This window comes from Tiliqua scincoides, chromosome 3 (genome assembly GCF_035046505.1).
Source record: "Tiliqua scincoides isolate rTilSci1 chromosome 3, rTilSci1.hap2, whole genome shotgun sequence".
NCBI lineage: Eukaryota > Metazoa > Chordata > Lepidosauria > Squamata > Scincidae > Tiliqua > Tiliqua scincoides.
In genome coordinates, this window is record NC_089823.1 from 165,158,837 (window position 1) to 165,177,915 (window position 19,079).

Below are 19,079 nucleotides of genomic sequence, written 5' to 3' on the forward strand. Positions count from 1 at the left end.
AGTAATAGCTAATAGTAATAATGCAACACTATAAAAGTTCTTCCCCAAGAATTCATTGTCAGTAAGAGATTTAAATGGGTTGCTATTAATGTGATTTATGCAAGACTGTTTAGAGGCTGCAGTTCATGCAAAATGTAGTGATTTGCTTCCTAACAAGGTTAGGCCTCTAAAAGCACATAACACTCACAGGATCTATTCTTAGGGTATGATGCTTCCCAGCATGAATGCAGCTGTGTGTGGGCAGAAGGAACACCACAGGGCCCAATGGAATTCTCCTCTCCTTCCTTGGTATGTGTGATACTCAGGGTAAATCCCAAACCAGATCCTGGGTTAGAGATGGCAGGCGAAACAGAAAAAATAAGAAGGTTTCCATTTCAGGTATGACCATTGCACAGCAGTATGAAGGCACCAAGAAGGTGAAGGGAAGCAAGAGGGATTCCCAGGCCCTGTGTGGGCCCACAGTGGGAAATCTTCTGAGTGTATTTCAAGATTCAGAGCTTGACCTATTGTGTCCTAAATGGACTGAACCTACACAGCATGAAAACCACCTTCTTCCATCCTTCCCATATCATCTAAAGATTAATCCAAGATCCCAACATAACCAAAATACCACTCTTAAATGCCACGAACAGGTAAACCAGCATATTTTTGTTGTTGTTGTTCAGTCGTTAAGTCGTATCTGACTCTTTGTGACCACATGGACCACAGCACACCACACCCACACCCACACACCCCCTTCTACCACTAATTTCCAGAGTTTGTCCAAATTCATATTCGTTGCCTCCATGACACTATCTAACCATCTCATCCTCTACTGTCCCCTTCTATTTTTGGTAGTAATCCTAAAATTTTAGAATGTTCTCTCTTGACAGGTTCACATATGCTCAACCCTACTGAGGTTCCTGGAAAGGGGGGGAGGGGAGGAATGCTAAGTTTTTCAGGTACCTGAACCCCAGTGTAAAGTAGCCCTTCCCCTTCAGAGCCAGTTGTGGCTGCGAAAGCACAGTGGAGGCATCTCCTCCACTGTGCTTTCATAGCCACGACAGAGCCAGGACAGGCTCTGAAGGTGAGAGAGAGGGGACACTTTACACCAGCGTCCAGATGCCTGAAAAACTTAGCATTTTGCACCCCTCCAGGAATGCCAGAGTTCAACCCTCAGTGTTTCCAGGAAGTGTAAGACCTTTCTCTGTTCCAAGAGCCAAACTATAAGTAACATTAAACTCACCTTTAGAAGACAGACTTAATGCAGAAGCTGGACAGAAGGAGTTCTTTCATCACTAAGTGGGCACATCACTAAGTTGTGGTGGGCATGGCGCATGGGAAGAGGAAGTTAATATTTTCTCCCTGTGCTGTTTTTATGCTGAAAATTACCCCTGAAATGCAGTGTGTCTCTAAAGTGGCAACTATTAACAACACTGCAATAAATAAAACTAAAAACCAAAGTAAAAAATTTCATTTTTCTGTTAAATGAGGTGAGGAAGAAAAGGACTAATTAGAAGTAGTATTTTAGAAATGCCACTGAAGTAGTGTCTAAAAGTAACTGAGGGATTGGGTGTTCTTCCTGCCCACAAGGCACATGGTGTGCGGGGAGTTTTCCCCCATTCAAAAGCAAGGATAGAGCACTCAATAAATGTCTGGAAGCTTCCATGAGCAGCTCTGTGCAGATACATAACTCCACTATGTGTGACTGCACAGAGATCATAAATAATATTATATTCTGGCTATATCTAGGAGATTTACAAATCACTCCTATTTTTAAGATATTTAGTGTTAAAATGTGCCTGGAACTGATAAATGATGCCAAGATCTGGGAATATAGTTCTTTTCCTAATTTGGAAACAATTCTTAACATTAGATTTAATACTGTTTGGGGTACTCCCAAATGCACATCTGTTGTTTTTTTCTGCAGGTAGAAAGTAGTTTATTGCCAATTCAAACGAGAATGTGTTTGTATATTTTTAGATATTGGAATAAAATTCAAGTTACACAGAAGGAAGGCTGTGGGATTCTGTCTACAGGAGCAACCTTAACGTTTTCAGAAAGGAGAAAGTCAGCTATATAAGACAACTCATTTGATATGTTCCTTTGGCTTTCCCCCTAGCATATTTTCTTAATTCAAAACCTACAATTGCCAAAGAAGAGTTTAAGATATCATTTGAGTGAAGTCTGTACACAGCAAAAGCTTTCCCTGCTGTCCAGTGAGGTCCACTCCATGGTATAGACAGTGTTATTCAAACTGTGCGGCGTGGCTCTTTAGGGAGGCTCCAGGAACTGAAAGGGGAGGGGCGGGATGTCCTCTTGCAGCGATACAGTCACACCCCTGGGCAGAATAGAAGCCTGTATTCTGCCTGTCATCTGCACCTTTTTTTAAAGCAGAAGGAACGGGAGTTGCTCAGCTGCTAGAATGGCTGCTGCCGCCCCGCCCTCTTCTCCTTCCATTCCGAGGCTGCTGCCTTCTGTGTTTGCTGCATGTTGTTTCCAAAGCTCATCTGGCAAGTACCGAGCATGTTCAGCTTGCAGTCCTTAACCCTGGCTGATCCTTGTCTGGTTGGTTCCTAGTTCCCAGCTTGGGATCGCTTCTCATTAAAGTGAAATCTCTCTTTTCAACCCCCTCCCTCTTCCACTCCCCCCTTTCGATCTCCAAATCTTTCTGCTTTCCTCCCCCTCCCTAAATAAAACGCTTACTATTTTACCAGTCACCAGGGGTCTTAAAAAGTTGTTTCTATGCAGTTGGCAAAGGGTGGGGGAGAGAGAGAGAGAGAGAGGCACACACTTTACTTGGCCAGAAGCAGAAAAAGGGTACTGTTTTTAAAGTGATTTATTAATCTTGTTGTTTGACTGAAGAGGAAAGGCTGTATTTTTAAAGTGATGAATCTTGCTATTTGAAGGGAATACTTATCAGCCATTGATGAAGTGATTGTCAGCCTAATCCTATCCACACTTTCCTGGGAGTAAGCCCCATTGACTCTAACGGGACTTACTTCTGAGTAGACATGCATAGGCTTGAGCTGTGCATCTCCTAGTATAGGAGACAAATCAGCTTCCTAACCAAACCCTTATCAGCTCTGATATATTTTCATGGTCTATTTTTGTTTTCCCCACCAGCTGCTGGAAAAATTTAATTTCATTAAATTAATAAAGGATTCAATCCTATCCAAGGAGAATGGGAGAAATGACTAGTTGGATTGGGGTCCACAGGGTGTGTGTGTGTGTGTGTGTGTGTGTGTGTGTGTGTGTGTGTGTGTGTAATGTTGATTCGACTGGTTGTTCACAAAGTTCATTTGATAAAACAATTCTATTGGTATGCTTACAAAGTTAAAAAAAATGAGTCTTCCTGGACCAGACAAAATCTACCTACTCCAGCAAAATCTACCTACTCCTACTGTCTCCAACAGTGATCAGTAGCTGATCATTTATAAAGCATGTATATTGCTGTGTATTAGTAATATATTTTTAAGATCTGCATTTAATGATATGATTAATATAATTATTATTAATATAGTTAATATAGATTTAATATTATATTATAATAAATATAATATTATAATATTATATTTAATATAGTTAATATTTCTGGCCACTTCCTGTTTAATGTCGTCACTTCCAGCCCTCAGCAACATGATGAGGAATCATGGCCAACAGCCACGGGCGTCAAGGGAGCCACTGGCCGAAAAAGTTGAGTACCACTGGAATAGGATGTTCAAATTTAGTCAAGTATATGAAACTTTTCTAATTTTACTGTTTGTTCCCCCCTCCCCCCAATATGCTTTTACTGAACTATAATTGCGGCATTTGCGCTCAGGCATTCTTGATAGGTGTTATAAAAACCATTCCAACACTGAAATACTGAAAACAGTCCAAAAAGGTAGAAACAGACCAAGGCCCCAACCCTATCCAACTTTCCAGTGCTGATGCAGCTGCAATGCATCAGATACAAATATTCCCTTACCTTGAAGTGGCCTCCATGACTGCCCCCCCCTTACTTCAGGATGCAGCACACAATCTGTTGGCAAGGCTGCATCAACACAGGAAAGTTGGATAGGATTTGGAATAGAAGTCATTCCTTTTGTGACAGTATTTTTTAAAACCTTTTTTTTTTAGCCTCTACTGTAGAGACTCTGTTCCCTTGTTCACTACTAGCAAATGTTTGTGCTCTCATACTTAATTCTTCTGCTTCATATTTCATGTATATGCAATGTTTTCAATTCACTGATTCTATACTATCCCCTCTACAACTTCCTTAAAAATATAACTTTTCCTTAATGGTGTTTTTACTTCATGGGTTTTTTACGGCCTGGAAGTAGCATTAACCTTCGTTACAATGACCTCTAAATAGATATGGCTAAGTAAGCATGCCTTTCAAATAGATAAATGTTCTGGCCTTGGGTAATGCTGTAATCAACTTTACATTACGATGTTGCATTGCTCGCAGATAATGGTTCAGAGATGGAACACAAAAGATACAACACAACCAAGAAGGAAAGAATACTTAAGGGTATGCGAGAAAATAGCAAGTGGGGTAAGGGAGCATGAGATCACTCAAACTTATTATAGCAATCTGATCTGTCATGCTTCTTTGAGAAGGATAACTTTTTATCTGTACAAAGGAAATGCAGGAGATCTCTTCAACAATCCAGCAAGGTCAGATTAATTGGTCCTCCAGGTTTGGTCATTACTTTCAAGGAGAATGAACATAAGGCAATAGCAACTAACATCATTGTGGAGTTCTTATGATGAACAGGGATTGAACGAATTCCGCCTGCCTAGCTTGGAAAAAGGGATGTAGCCCAGTGTATTTTAGGATATAATACAGAAGAGAAAGATGAGCAATCTTGGTTAAAAGATATTGTGGGTACAAGAATAAGCAGCTGCAAACTGGGCATCTTCGGTTAGACCAGTGGTTCCCAAACTTTTGAGAGGCCCTAGACCAGCCATTTTCAACCACTGTGCAGTGGCAGACTGGTGTGTCGCGAATGGTCTGCAGGTGTGCCGCAGGAATTTGGGGGAGGGTCATTTATTAGTAGGACCGTTGGGTGACATGAGCCCCAATGGTGACATCAACAGCATGGTGTGCCTTGTTCAATTGTAAAAAAAAATGATGGTGTGCCTTGACAATTTTAGAACCTTTTCAGTGTGCCATGAGATGAAAAAGGTTGAACATCACTGCCCTAGACAGTAGCGGAGCCAGAGGGGAGGGCAGAGTTGTAAGTCCCACAAGACTCCAAAACTCGCCATGTAAGCTGCCCTCCTGCTTCCTCTCGGGGCCATTCTGAGGAGCAAAAGTAACGTGGAGGTATCTGCGTTGCTTTCACCCCTGGATAGGCTTCGAAAGCAAGGGGGAGGGGCAGCTTACACTGCAAGTTTCAGAGCTGTGCAGGTCCACCCCCCTCTAGCTCTGCTACTAGCCCTAGAGGATGCTGCCCGATTTATAAGCCAAGGAGTGTGGTTATAAAGGTGATTGGGCAGCAGGGCTCCCCCTCCCAAGTAGCAGCTCGTTTAACCTTTGAGGCACATAGCCTAATCTGCCCTGTCAGTTTCACAACCCAACAAAAATTGGATCATGGCCCACAGGTGGGTCCCATATCCACAGTTTAGGAGCCGCTGGCTTAAACTCTTAACTACGTGATATGCAGAATCTCTAGATACGTTATAGAAGAAACTGATTGCTTGTTCTAGTTGACCAGGAGGAGAGAAGGAAGTACTTCTTCACAAGGTGCATAATTGATCTATGGAATTCACTGTCACAAAATATGGTAACTACTACTAGTGTAGCTAGCTTTAAAACAGGATTAGACAAATTCATGGAGGACAAACCTATCACTGGTTACCAGTAATGATACCTATGTCCATGTTCAGAGGCAGTACTCCAAGTACCAGTTACAGGGAACAACACTTGGAGATGGTTATGCCTTCGTTTCCTGCTTGTGAGGTTCTAAGAGGCATCTAACTAGTCATTGTGGGAAACAGGATGCTGATTAAATAGAACTTTGGAATAATTTACCAGGGACCTGCTTAAGTTCTTACTAAAATTCTTATTTGGGTGTGCAGGCGGTTCCTGTATTCACGATGCTGTACCTGCGGATTTACTTACCCACAGATCAGGTCCGCACACCCCCCACATACTCCCCCACCTACGCCCCCTCTGGAGGTGAGGGAAGCAAAGTTCCCCTTGCCTCCAGAGGGTGAGGGATTAACTGGTATCCACGGTTTCAGTTAATTGCAAGGGGGTTCTGGAATGGAACCCCCACAGATACCAGGGCACACCCATACTTAAGAATATAAGTCTTTCTCCATCTTTCCACAATTCTCTCCCTTCCTTCTAACCTTTCTACCCCCTTTTGCCCTAAGGTTCCCAATTTTGAGGTTACCCACTTCTCCAGACCTCCACCCCCCCCGTTGCACAGCTGGCCAGCCCAGCCCCCCTTTTGTCCACTGGTTCCATGGTGCCCAGAGATTATGTCATCACAAATTGTGATGGAGCCAGTTGGAGACCCCAAAATAGCCCTGTGCAAGTTGCTCTGCCTCCACTGGACATGTCAGGATGCCACAATGAACTGATCCACAGCACAGCCCAATACTGTTGGGACCAATATTGTCCCTGCATGTGCAAGTGTGGTGCATTTGACCAGGTTTGGCCTGTTTCAAGCAGACTTGGTCACAGATAGCCATGCCTGAGGCCTAGACCAAACATGCAATTTATGCCATGGGGAAAACACACCCATGAGTCACATCCATGAGTGTCAATCCATGTAGGATTTGCAATCACATCTTCACTTCAATCTGGGGATTTGTCCAGGGCAAAAACTGTGCTAAGCCCTTCCTCCAGTGCTGCCAATCATCCTTTGGCAGACTTCCTGTGCCTGCATGTATCCCAGCAACATTTGCATACTGAAAGGGGTGGGATTTGCTCTCTGAAATCAAGCTGTTCAGAGGGCAGAATTTTTTTTTAATGTATGCACAAAAGTGTATTGGCTTTGGTATATTAATTTGATAATTTCTAGAACAGCAACGAAAAAGAGATGCACTGTTAGGATTGCGCTGTCAGAGTACTTTTGAAATGTCTTAATATTTTGTAGTCACTCCAGCATTTGCCAGCATTACTCTAGCATTTTAAGCCTATGTGCAAATTCTGTACATAGAGACCGAACAAGATGATCTACTTGATTATAAGTCATCTTGATAAATCTTCTAAATCATTTTCTTCACACTTCTTTCTAACCTTCTTTGCCTCAAGACATAGTTCAGGTTTGAACCCCCCTCCCCCATCTAAAGTTCCTTTTGCAATACATCAGCAATTTTCGACCATAGCACTGGTGTGCCATGAATGGTCTGCAGGTTTGCCATGGGAGGGTATTTTATTAGTAGGGCAAGTGGGGACATGGCCTCTCACTGGCAGCCTGGTGTGCCCTGTCAACTGTAAAAAAAAAAAAAAAAAAAACAACTGATGGTGTGCCTTGCCAATTTTAGCATCTTGTCAGTGTGCCATGATATTAAAAAGATTGAAAATCTCTGCAATACATGATAGATTCTCCAAGCTAGGGAAACAAGATGTGCAAGAGAAACTGCACCGGAGCAATAATCTTAAGAGAACTTTCCCCTCACATGCTACGGGATGTAAACATTTGATATGACAACATCAGAAAAGTGAGTGAATCAGGAGCAGCTCATGTGCAGTGGGTGTGATAGGCCAAATGGTCAATAGACACAAATGAGCTGAAGGGTTTTTTCCTTTCCTGTTAACAGTGCTGAACTTTATTTGTTTCTACTGAAGCATAAAGAGATTGTCACAGCCATCTAACTAGAGCCTTAAATGCCTGCAAAGAGAGGAGAGCTCATGATAGGAGGTTACAGAATTCATAGACATTTATACAAATGAGAGATGATCAGCTCACTAAGTGGTTGACAGAACAAAGCACCTATGGGAACTTGAATGCTTACATTAAAAAAATAATTCTTAGTTAAGCACCCCCATTAAGGTTCAATCTACCGTTCTTTGGCTTTTAAACATATTCATAATAATGGACAGAAGGACATGGATACTGAAGAAGCATTAAAAACTTTCAGACCTCAGAATTCAGGCATTTTCAAAGACGACCATAATGTTGCACAGATTGTCTTTTGACCCTCTCCAATCAAATCAATTCGGTTGAATGGTAACCCCAATTAAAAACCCATTCAGCAAACTCAGTATGAACTGTGTCCTGAACAGGTAACAAATGTTAATAGAGCCACATTTAGAGCACAGTCCTATGCTTGTCTACTCAGAGGTATGTCCCATTTTCTTCAATCAGGCTTCCTCTCAAGAAAGTGTGCATAGGATTGCAGCCTTAGGCATTGTGCCTGCAGAGCATATAAAAAAAGTGTTGTGCTATAGGCTCTTCAGTTCTAAACTCTCTTAATTGAATTATTCATATAGATATTTTAAACTTTTATGATGGAAGTCTCATACACAGTTACATTGCTGCTGTACATGGTATAAGCTGAATGTTTTTGCAAACATGCTGTGGCTGTGTGTACGGCTGTGTGCTGTGGCTTCCCTGGACTAATTTGTTACTGCCCCTATGGCTTGATAATGTGTGTTGGGTTCTGCTTTGCTTTGTTTTAATGCTTCCATGTTTAATGTTAAAATTAATGTATTAATGCTCAGTACAGATGCTTTTTTACTTATTGTTGATACATTGATCTTTTATTAGGGAACTCTGCGAGTCAACTTGTGCATTTGCTTCAGCATGGAAAAGGCAGGGTATAAATTTTTCAAATAAATAAATATTTGAAGCTTTAAAATTCAGTACTTAAGCTACCAACAACCATTATCCCTTGAGTGGCCCTTGTTCTTTAAGAAGAAAAAAGACATAGAAAAAAGGAAAAGAACAGTAAGCAACCATCAGTAGACTAAAAATTATCTAAATCCCAACTTAGCTGCCTACGTTGTACAGAAGCAACCTGTTTGAACTGTATTTTAACTCTTATCTTTTGTTTGGCAAGATTCTTTCAAATTATTTTTATTATTATCCTGCAGTGTACAGGGAATCAGAAGTTAACATTAAGCATTATAAAATGAAATGAGTGCTCAATGAAAGTAATTACTGAACCCAGGGTGTACATCTGTAAAGTGAAAGATCTTTACAACAGAAGTTATAAACATCACAACTTTGACAGTCCACTCAAGCCTGAGAATCTGAGCTTTTTAATAAGCTGTGTTACTTTTATGTTGTGTGGAGGGGGGGATTTCAACAACTCCAATTTTCTCATGCATATTTATAGTGATACGTATTTGGTCATATAGTTTCATCTGGCCACTTCTGAATTATACAAGTTTGGGAAAAATGTATTTTTCATGCTTCAAGAAATTCTTTCCATTAAAACAGCTTACATGGTTTATTTTTAAAAGTTCATGTTCCCACTCGCTGAATTTAATCATCTCAAATACCCATTCAAGTAAGAGAGCAACTAAATGTACCACTAAGCTGCAAAGTGGAACAACGTTTGTTACTCAACCCACTCCTCTTTTCCTCCCTCCCCTGGCAAGGAAATACCAGGAACGCAACCTTCTATGCGGATGAATAATTAGAAACATAGACTATACAGTATGATGTGGCTCATTCAGCAGTAATAGTTCAGCCACCTATAGCTGCAGATGGTTGCTAAAGATAACTGAATGATAAGCAGGTGACATATTTAGGCCTAAATGTATCAAGCTATACTGAGTGCAAGCCACCTGTACACCACATTACTGCCTTCCATATCCCTGTTTCTTGCTCTCCATATTTCATTACACTGGTGTCAATCTCACATAAGTCCTGCTTATGAACTTAGGAAACTCTCTCACATTAAGTTAATCCATCTAGTTTAGCACTGCCTTCACACTAACTGGAAGAGAATTCCCAGACTTCCAGATGGGGACCTTTTCCAGACCTACCTGGAGATGCCAGAAGCTGAATCTGGGAGTTTTGCATGCAAAGTGAGGTGCACAGTCACTGAGTTATGGCCACTCCCACAGAAAAGAATGTAGGTAGAGATTCTTCATTAAAAGGTAGTGTCCATCCCGGCGAGAAGCAGTGTTCACAGTTTTCTGGACTGCATCTACAACTCAATATTGTACTATTAAAAAGAATATAATATCTAAGAAAAAAATAATCAGCCCTTGAAGTTATTTCTCACACATGCGTCAAAATATAACGCATCGGGCACCAGGGTTACTTTATCTTGCTGAAATAAAATTATGAAAGTAAAACATTATGCAGCACATGTGCATCATTGGCCTATCCACCTCCCTGCAAGGGCAGCACTACCTCCAGGGGGGCTTGGAAGGCCACAGAGGGGTCACAACAGGAAATCAGACAAGGTACTGGCCAAATCAACTTAGAACTTGTTATGCAATCGATACAACAGAAAACGGCAGAGCTTCCTAAACACTCTGCCAAGTTACTTCACCCTCTTTCACAAGAGACTTGAATCCAAGAGTCAAGCGGATATTCTCTGCCTCAGGAATAGTTTGGGATAAGACCTTGGGGGGTATGGAAGAGCCCAATATCTGCTAGCACAGAGTCTGCCCCAGATCTGTGGCAGGGTATGGCTGGCAGCACTTTTTGGACTTTCCTTCACTCAACCCAAGTTAGGAGATGGGTCAGGTTAGTAGCTCCCTCTTAACACCCAGACATGCCTTAGCCTGCTCTACCCTCTTCCTCTTTTAGGTCAGGCCTGGCCTGGCCTTCCCAGCAGTCTGTCAGTCCCTCAAACCCTCCTCCTTGCTTTTTCCAGCTTCTAGTCCTCTTCACCCTCCTGATCAGCCTTCCCACCTGGTCTTCCTCATTCCTTTTCTGCTTTAAGGCTGGTCCTGGCCTTCCCTTTCCTCCTTAGCTCCTCACTGCTTTCTTCCAGGGCTGGGAGGAAAGCTAAAGTACAGTTTAGTAGTAGTAGACTAATTTATACATTTTATTCTGCCAATGATGTCTAGAGTTCAGCTGCTGGCAACACTTCAGCACAAGTGACAGCAGGACCATAAAATGTATGAAAAATTATAATGCTCTAAATTATAAAGCTTGGCATTTCAAGCACAGGAATGGCATCTTCCTATGGGGCACACATCAGACTGCAATAAAGCAACACTAACTCCTTCATAGCTACTTGGGTGCTGGAAACTTTAACACAGCATCACAGACAATCATCTGTTAAGCTCATATAGAGGATTTTGTTTTTACAAAAATGAAAATTGTATGATTAGAATGTCTAAGTTACCATTCAGTAGCATCCACTTATTATATTATATGAAACATTTCTGGTCATGCCAATACTAGAAATCATAATTCCAGAAGCACATTAATAATGACAGAAAATATTTAACAGTGTGAATCAACTGTGAGAAAGTTGGCAGTGGGACATTGCAAGATCAAGTAAGAGTTTGGATTGGCAGGGGCAGATGTATGGTAGACAAGACTGACTAATTCAGAGCAGAGAGTCAGTTTTGAAGACATGGCAATAGTCTGAAAGAAAAAATGTGAGGGAAGATCTTAGAACACAGAGGCAAGTCTGGATGACAGCAGGATGGTAACAGAATGACAAGATACACAGATCAATTGACGTACTATCTTGACAGAAGACTATGACAAAAAAAATATGAAGATTTACCTTCCTTTAAGTATAATAAGAAGCATAGTGTGCAAACATTAAAAGTAACTATGGCCTTATATTTCCAAATTAAATACTGCAGGACTCTCTCCATCAACATGAACTGGAAGATATCAATTACTGTAGTGTATTAAGGGCTGTTCTTTGTTTTGCATGGAAAAACATACAAAACCAACCCCAGTTCCCTTCTTGCCAGAAGTGTACTGAATCTTTTGTTTGTGGAAGCTGATCTTAAAACAGACATGGTCATGTATTTTCTAATTAGGGCGACAGATGATGAACCACACAGATAACATATTTCTCAATATGAAATAGAGTACAGAGATGAGAATCAGGGCAGGTAAGATTTGTTAATGAAAGGTTGCAGGTCCTTTAGAGTGAATATTATGTGTCAAACAATTATTCTGCATGTACGTAGTAGTATTTAATATTAAACAGTGGATTATATATATTAAAAAGTAGATTAATGATGAGCCCTGAGATTATGCCCAATAACAAAAAGGTCAAAAGAGCCCTCCAAACTTCAACTAAGCAGAGATCAAACAGGAAATTAAGAAAAGTAAGACACAATGAGCAAAGAACATAGTTTCATTCATGAACACCTACTGATATGATTAGAAGACAATGATACAATTCCACATAAACATCCAATTTTTGCACCATGTTGCAAACTTTAAAAAAAGAAACCCATGATGGCTGTGCACTTTCCTGGTATACTACTGCAACATTTATTCATCATATTAAATAAAAATTGCAGCCAAGAAAGAGATTACCCCATATTCATTAAATTCAGATAAGGGATCACAATACTGGTGCTGACTCAGAGATAGCAAATAGACAAAAGAAAAATCTTTGTTTTGTTATCATTCAGAAACAGCCAGAGAAGATGCCTTTCTTAAAATACTAGTTGCAGCACCTAAAATGTGAAATAACCATTTCCAAATTGAAAAACAGTTTTGACTAGCAGTAATTTAATTCTAACAAAATCATATGCTTGTGAAAGGTTTGATTTTTTACACAATTACATTATCACTAATGAAAAGAGGGACATATTTCAACTGCTCTTCTGAGACTTTATTCAGCTCTTAAATAAACAGATGTAAGATGTGTGACATAAGGTTGGTGGGGGGATTAAATGAGCAAAAATTATTTAAGACCTATGTTCACAAGGCCACAAGTGATATCGACATTGCTGGAGAGATGCACAAAATCCAAACAAGTTATAAATCACTCACAAGGCCCCCAGCCTAGTCAAAATTTAGTAAATCAAGGTCAGATAGCTCATGTTAGTAAGCCTTGCCACTTAGTGTGAGAAGGAAAAAAAATATTACTACTTAAGTTGATTGAGAGAAATTCTTTCTTGGCAATATATTCTTGGCATGAAATCACATCTGTTCTGCTGAGCCTGCTGAAATACTATCTCTACTTGCCTCAAATCAGCATTGCTTAATATTTCAACTGTGGCCATGCCTGACACCTAGGAAGATCCTGAGAAGGCCTTGGAAATGAATGCTGCACTTATTCATCTTCCTTACTCCTTCCTTTATCATCTCAAATTTAATAAAGGTGGAATCAGTGTTCCAGCCAAGTCCTGCCCAATAGTTTAGAATGCTTAAATTAATGAAATCAGACCAGTCTCAACCTTAATCACAGTTGCATGAGTCATGATTGTCCTTTTAATACTCAACTGTTCTATCAATTTCTTTTATGTGGTATTTCTATTAGATTCACTGTGCTCATTACCCTTCCTGATATTATTTCTTTAACATAATGTGCTGAAATGGTGTCATCAATAACATCTAGCGCTACAGTATAGTTCAATTAATCTTACTCGACTTTCACCTCTAAAATTCAGTGAAATTATTTCCCACATTTAACATGGCAGTGAAGCTGATGAGACATGACATGAGTCAAGATAACGCTAAGGAGAAAGGATAGACAGTTTGTTTTTGCAGATCAGAGGCATTTCTTTTTAGAGAGCTTTGCCATTCTGCTGCCATTTTGCTTCAGCATTTCCAGCTGGCTGGGAAGAGAGCATTCAGACTCCTGATGCCATGCACTAGTCAGGGGCTCTGATAATTGGCCTAGATACCTTCCTCTCTGTGCCACATGGGAGAGAGCTGCTAGCTTAGTGACACTTCCCACTACAGACAGCCAGAAGGCAATACTGCTACTAATAGTTCAACAGGGTTCAACTTGATGGATTTCATCTTTGGGGTCAAAGCCCACCATTCATCACTTTCACTACTTGATTTCAGGATTGTCATTTTACTTGATTACCAAACCAGCTACTCCCCAGCTCACCTGCCTCCTTTGCCAGCTTCAACCATGACAGACAATGGATAGTTTCAAACATCAGTGGCATAGCTAAGTAGGGTTGGGGGGGTACATTGCCCTACAAGACCTTATCCTCACCCAGTGGCGAACCTCCCATTAAGTATGATGGCGCAAATTCCCCAGGTGTGAGCCTTTAGGACCCCACAGAAGCCTCTCTGAGGCTCCCGATAGGGTTGGAAACAGTACTTCCAGTTTTCCAGAAGCACAGTTTAAAGCCTCAAGGAAGCTTCAGGAAGCTTCCCCAACACAGCCTGAGGTCGCACAAGGCTCAGTGAGCCTCAAGTGAGTGGGGAGCAGGCAGATTTGCATGCAAAGGAACAGTACATCCCATGGGGGGGCGCCATCTCAGACCTTTGCCCCGGGGCGTGAGGCTGGGGAGGTTTGCACTGTCCTCACGTGGGCAGGTGATACTCTTTCATATGCTCTGAATATGATAGTTCTCCCTCTGAGTATACGACAGCCACCATTTTAGCCACCAGTTCTGGCAGCAGCTGATACAGATGCTCTGTGAGGAGCTCCGAGAGCAATGAGGCCTTTTAAATATTATTTTCCTCCTTAATAAGAGCAGAAGAAGCTTCTTTCATCTGCTGCCAGGTGTGGTCTTATAAGAATAGCACAGAGGAGCAGAAAAAACCAGAATAACCTCGACACGGGAAAAACAGTGATAAAAGTTTGTGGCTGGCTACAATCTTCGTCTTAAGACTCTGTGGCACATGACAGTTAATTAATTGTAAGTTATTCCAGCTGAAAACAAAGCGATAGAAGTATCATGGGACAGAAGAGGACTTACCTTCAGGAGGGTGAGGAGGGAGAAAAGTTATTTCCAGCAAGCAAACAATCCAAGCTTGATGATTTCTTTATACCAGCAAAGTCGCCATTAAAGAAGCAGAACAGCTTTGACCATCTGGAGGCTGTTCTCACAGAGACTCCGGGCTCTTTAAGGCAAACCTCCCCTAAGGTTACCCAGGTGGCTAGTTGCTTATCAAGCATTAATAAATTTAGGGAAAATAAGGACATTGATTTTTTAATACAGCAGACTTTCCTCATGGCTGAGATACTTCAGGTAATAACTACTTAGCTTGAGTGTATTACAGACTTGCTCCAGAAGAAGGATAAAAACATTCAGCCAGACATCTTGTTGAAACCTTTGGCGTGTGATAGGGAGAGCACATCTACAAATAGAAGGGTTACTCCCGATGTGCAGCCAGATGGTAACATCTTACAGACAGCTTCTGGAAAAGTTTCTGTCACTCATTTATGATACAAAGAGCCTAGCCATCAATATCTGCCCCTTTAGGGGGAAACACATTGATTGGTCCACCAAATGGAGGGCTAGACAACATCTTGCATTTCTCCTCAGGAAGGCTCCTTCAGTGATAGATCTCCAGAAGCTGGAAAGACTGCCCAGCATGGGAAGCCAGGAGCGTTTTCTCCTTTACTGTTACACGAATAGTGTTCCAAGGTTGCTTTTTGTGCAGGCTCCTGAGCTAATTGGCTTTGGGATCAGGCTACAACACTTTTATGATTCCTCATTGCAGAAGCTTGCTCTTCCAAATTTCAGGAGAAAAGAAGAGGACCATAAAGAGTCAACTGAAGCTCCAAGGTGGACTTCAAATGAGAAATCTGGAACCCTATGAAATGAGAAATCTGGAACCCTATGGAGTCTATTAGATCAACCTGCACCATTAGATCCATTCTCGCAAGTGGAGCTGACTAATGTAAAACTCTCAAACCCTCCTGCCACTCTGGTTAAGTCACCCCCCCTAATTTCTAATGATGATGATGATGATGATGATGATAATAATAAACTTTATTTATATCCCGCCCTTCTCCCTAAAGGGACCCAGGGCGGCTAACAACATATAAAAAACACATTTAAAAACATAGCAGATAAAAACATTAAAAAAACATTAACAGAGACCTTAAAAAACAGTAGTCAGATTAAAAGACAGAATAAAAAGAGTACAAAAGAGCAAGTCACAGAGGAATCAGGCCTGTAAAAACTACAAAATGTGTAAAAAATGTTAAAAAGGCCAAAGAATCAGAAGGCTTGTGTAAACAGCAGTGTCTTCAGGCCTCGCCAGAAACTCTCAAGAGAGGGAGCCGTTCTCAAGTCAAGGGGAAGGGAGTTCCATAATGTTGGTGCCACTACCGAGAAGGCCCTATTTCTTGCAGCTGCCCCCCAAACCTCCTTGGGTAGCGGCACTTGTAAGAAGGCCTTCTCTGATGACCTGAGAGGGCGAGCCGGATTGTATGGGAGTAGGCGGTCTCTAAGTATCCTGGCCCAGAGCAGTATAGGGCTTTAAAGGTCAAAACCAGCACCCTGAATTGGGCCCGGAAACGAATGGGCAGCCAATGTAGCCCCCGGAGAAGCGGACTGACAGAGTCAAACTGCCTAGCTCCAGTGACCACACGGGCTGCCGCAATTGATAAGATTGACTTCCAACCTGGCATGACAGAAGATGAGATGGATGCTAAACTTCTGTCTTCATTTGGTTTCCTACCTCCTGAAGAACAAGATACTATGATCACATGACTGGTATCTTTGGTTTTTCCCCTCAAAGATATCAAACTGTCATCTACTGCCAGTGTTCACCTGCCTACTTCTAGTTCTTCTGCTTACAATCAGTCAAAGGAGACCTTAAAAAATAAGGGACTGTCCTCTGTGGAGGGGCCTCAACCCCTGTTGGAACCAACTGTTACAACCAACAGAAGAGCATTAAGGTCCAATGTGATTGTTTCTTCGGATGACCCTGAACTTTCCATGATAAATGTCGAAAATAACACGAATCAACAGCTGGGAGAAGCAGAGATTTGAAAGGTGCAATAGTCACACTGAGTGATGATGGTCACCTACAATGCTCTCACCTTGGTACAGATCCTTCTTTATTTCAAGCTCCCAAAGTTGAAGCTAGGAATATAAATTATGAAGACTATGATGCTGAAATGAATAAACTTCAGAAAATAATCAAAGAAACCACAAAAACCAAAGACATTGTATCCAAATCCGAAAAAATATAAAATAAAATAAATGAAGATTTGGCTCTTGTTGGGGAAGTTTTGTCTGATCTCAATTCAGTATCTTGCTGACACTGAAGTAAGAGCAGAGGTGGTTCTTTCAGTGACAGTAAAGATCACGCAGGAGAGTAAACTGACAGCACTAAAGACCAAATTATCAGTGCATGTACAATCTTCATTAGCATTGGCTCATGACAAGTTTATCCTCGAATTAGGTTCATCTATATGATAGACAGTGCCACTCTTGGTCTTTCTAAAGAAGAACTGCTCACCAGCAGATCTGGATGGTAATGCTTTAGTTTCATATAGCACACCAACAGGTATACCAAAATTTGCCCAGTGCAGATTTCGATTACCCTTGTGGTTAGTATGCTTTTCAGCTCAGCCATCAAAAATTGCAAACCAGAGATGAACTATTGACACCAACAATCCTCCAGTCAGCCTTGTTACACTTTTTCCAGACTTTGCTGATCAGACTGATTGAGATCAACAAAATGCTTTAGGATTCCAGTTATTAGCCGGGTCAAGGGTGATGTTACTTGCTTTAAAAACATCACAGTGTTACAGAATTCAAAGGGACCTGTTAGAAGATATCTGGCTAATTGCAAAAGAGCTCACTCTTTGGCTTAAAGAACACTTCAAAAAGCAAAACGGTGAAGACTTCACATGTAGTTTTTATGGCCCAGCCCCTTTACAGCAATATTTTGAGATACTTGATCATTTTGAGTTGTGCTCAAATGCTGCAAAATATGAATAACTATTATCTGAAAGAGCCATACAGTTTAGAGCTATTGAACGACATCTGCCGGCATAATTTAAAGATAAAACTCTAGTTCCTCTTCAACATCAGGACACTTTGTTAGAAGGAACTTACAGATAATAGCTCTAGCAGATGCAGCAGAGGAAAACCAAGCCAATATGTTCCAGGAGTTCACAAGTTAAAAAATGCCACCCAGCTGGTAATTCTCCTGATTAGCCTGTGGCAGAAGCTGAATGCTGACCAAGTTGCTATTCTGGAAGCCACATTTTTGCCACTAACCCAGGATACTCAAGAGCTGAGTTGGGAAGAAAATGTGGGTGCTTGTCTCTCACTTGCTGAAAACATGTTTTTCTAAGAGTTTAAAAGAACATGCTCTGACTCTTACCAATCCGTTGAGCATCCCCAAGGATACTAATAGGCTGAAGAAAATATAATCTTGCTCTATGATCGATTGGCCAAAGGTGGTCATATGTCTCCAGGTATGGACGTTGCTGCTCAACAAAGTGCAGCTCTACTAGGTGGTTGTGCGACTATTCCAGAGTCTGACCTAGAGGAAAGATCTGCTTTGCAGGAGCCCATAACAACATTTACCAACCATAGGCACCTTCCTAAACAGAAGACAAAGTCTGATGTATAGTCACTGAACTATTTCTGTAAACTACTTCTGTTGGCATTCTCTGGACTTCCTGTAGTACTGATTCAATTTAACCAACTGTGCCAACTATAACCAGACTGCGCTTGAGCCAGACTATGTATCTACGACATATGTATTTCTCAGAAACCCCACGCAATGGCAAATTTCTCCAGCTTGCACCACCACTTTGTACCTAATTAGAGTAGACATGGCACTAAAGAGAAACCACAAATGCAGCAGTGAGCCCCAACAGATATTCATACACCCTAGGAACTTAACAAAGTGAACAATTGCCCAGGTAATGATTTTCTACTGTGGATTTCTTATGCTTTGTTTGTTAAATTCTATTTTCCTTTCTACTTTCCTGTTGACTGCAGCAGACTTGAATTTTGTTGAATTCATCTCATACCCGGTCAGCAAAACCCTTCACCCTGTTAGAAAACATATTAATTCATTGCCTGCTGCCTCTCCAGAACTGTAGCCTTACTCATTTAAAAGAGCTTTTACTCACTTGAAAAGTAAAACATATGAATTGATGAGGTGCATAATAGTTAATATAGCTATTAACTATTAACTAAAGCTAATAGCTATTAGCTATTAACTATTAACTAAAGCTACAGGAGTTACACTGTGCTAGAGTTTAGTTTCTCATTCCTAATAATTTGTTAAAATGGGATAACCCATGATTTCCCCCATATGCTT

General features: G+C 41.1%; 1 protein-coding gene and 1 pseudogene across 1 annotated transcript in view; one reads left to right on the forward strand and one right to left on the reverse strand.

The window, feature by feature from the left end:
• ADGRA1 (adhesion G protein-coupled receptor A1) overlaps positions 1-19,079 on the reverse strand; it is a 391,892-nt gene that overhangs the window by 318,414 nt on the left and 54,399 nt on the right. The gene's annotated exons all lie outside the window — the stretch shown is intronic.
• On the forward strand, positions 11,953-18,380 carry LOC136643828 (protein PTHB1-like; annotated as a pseudogene).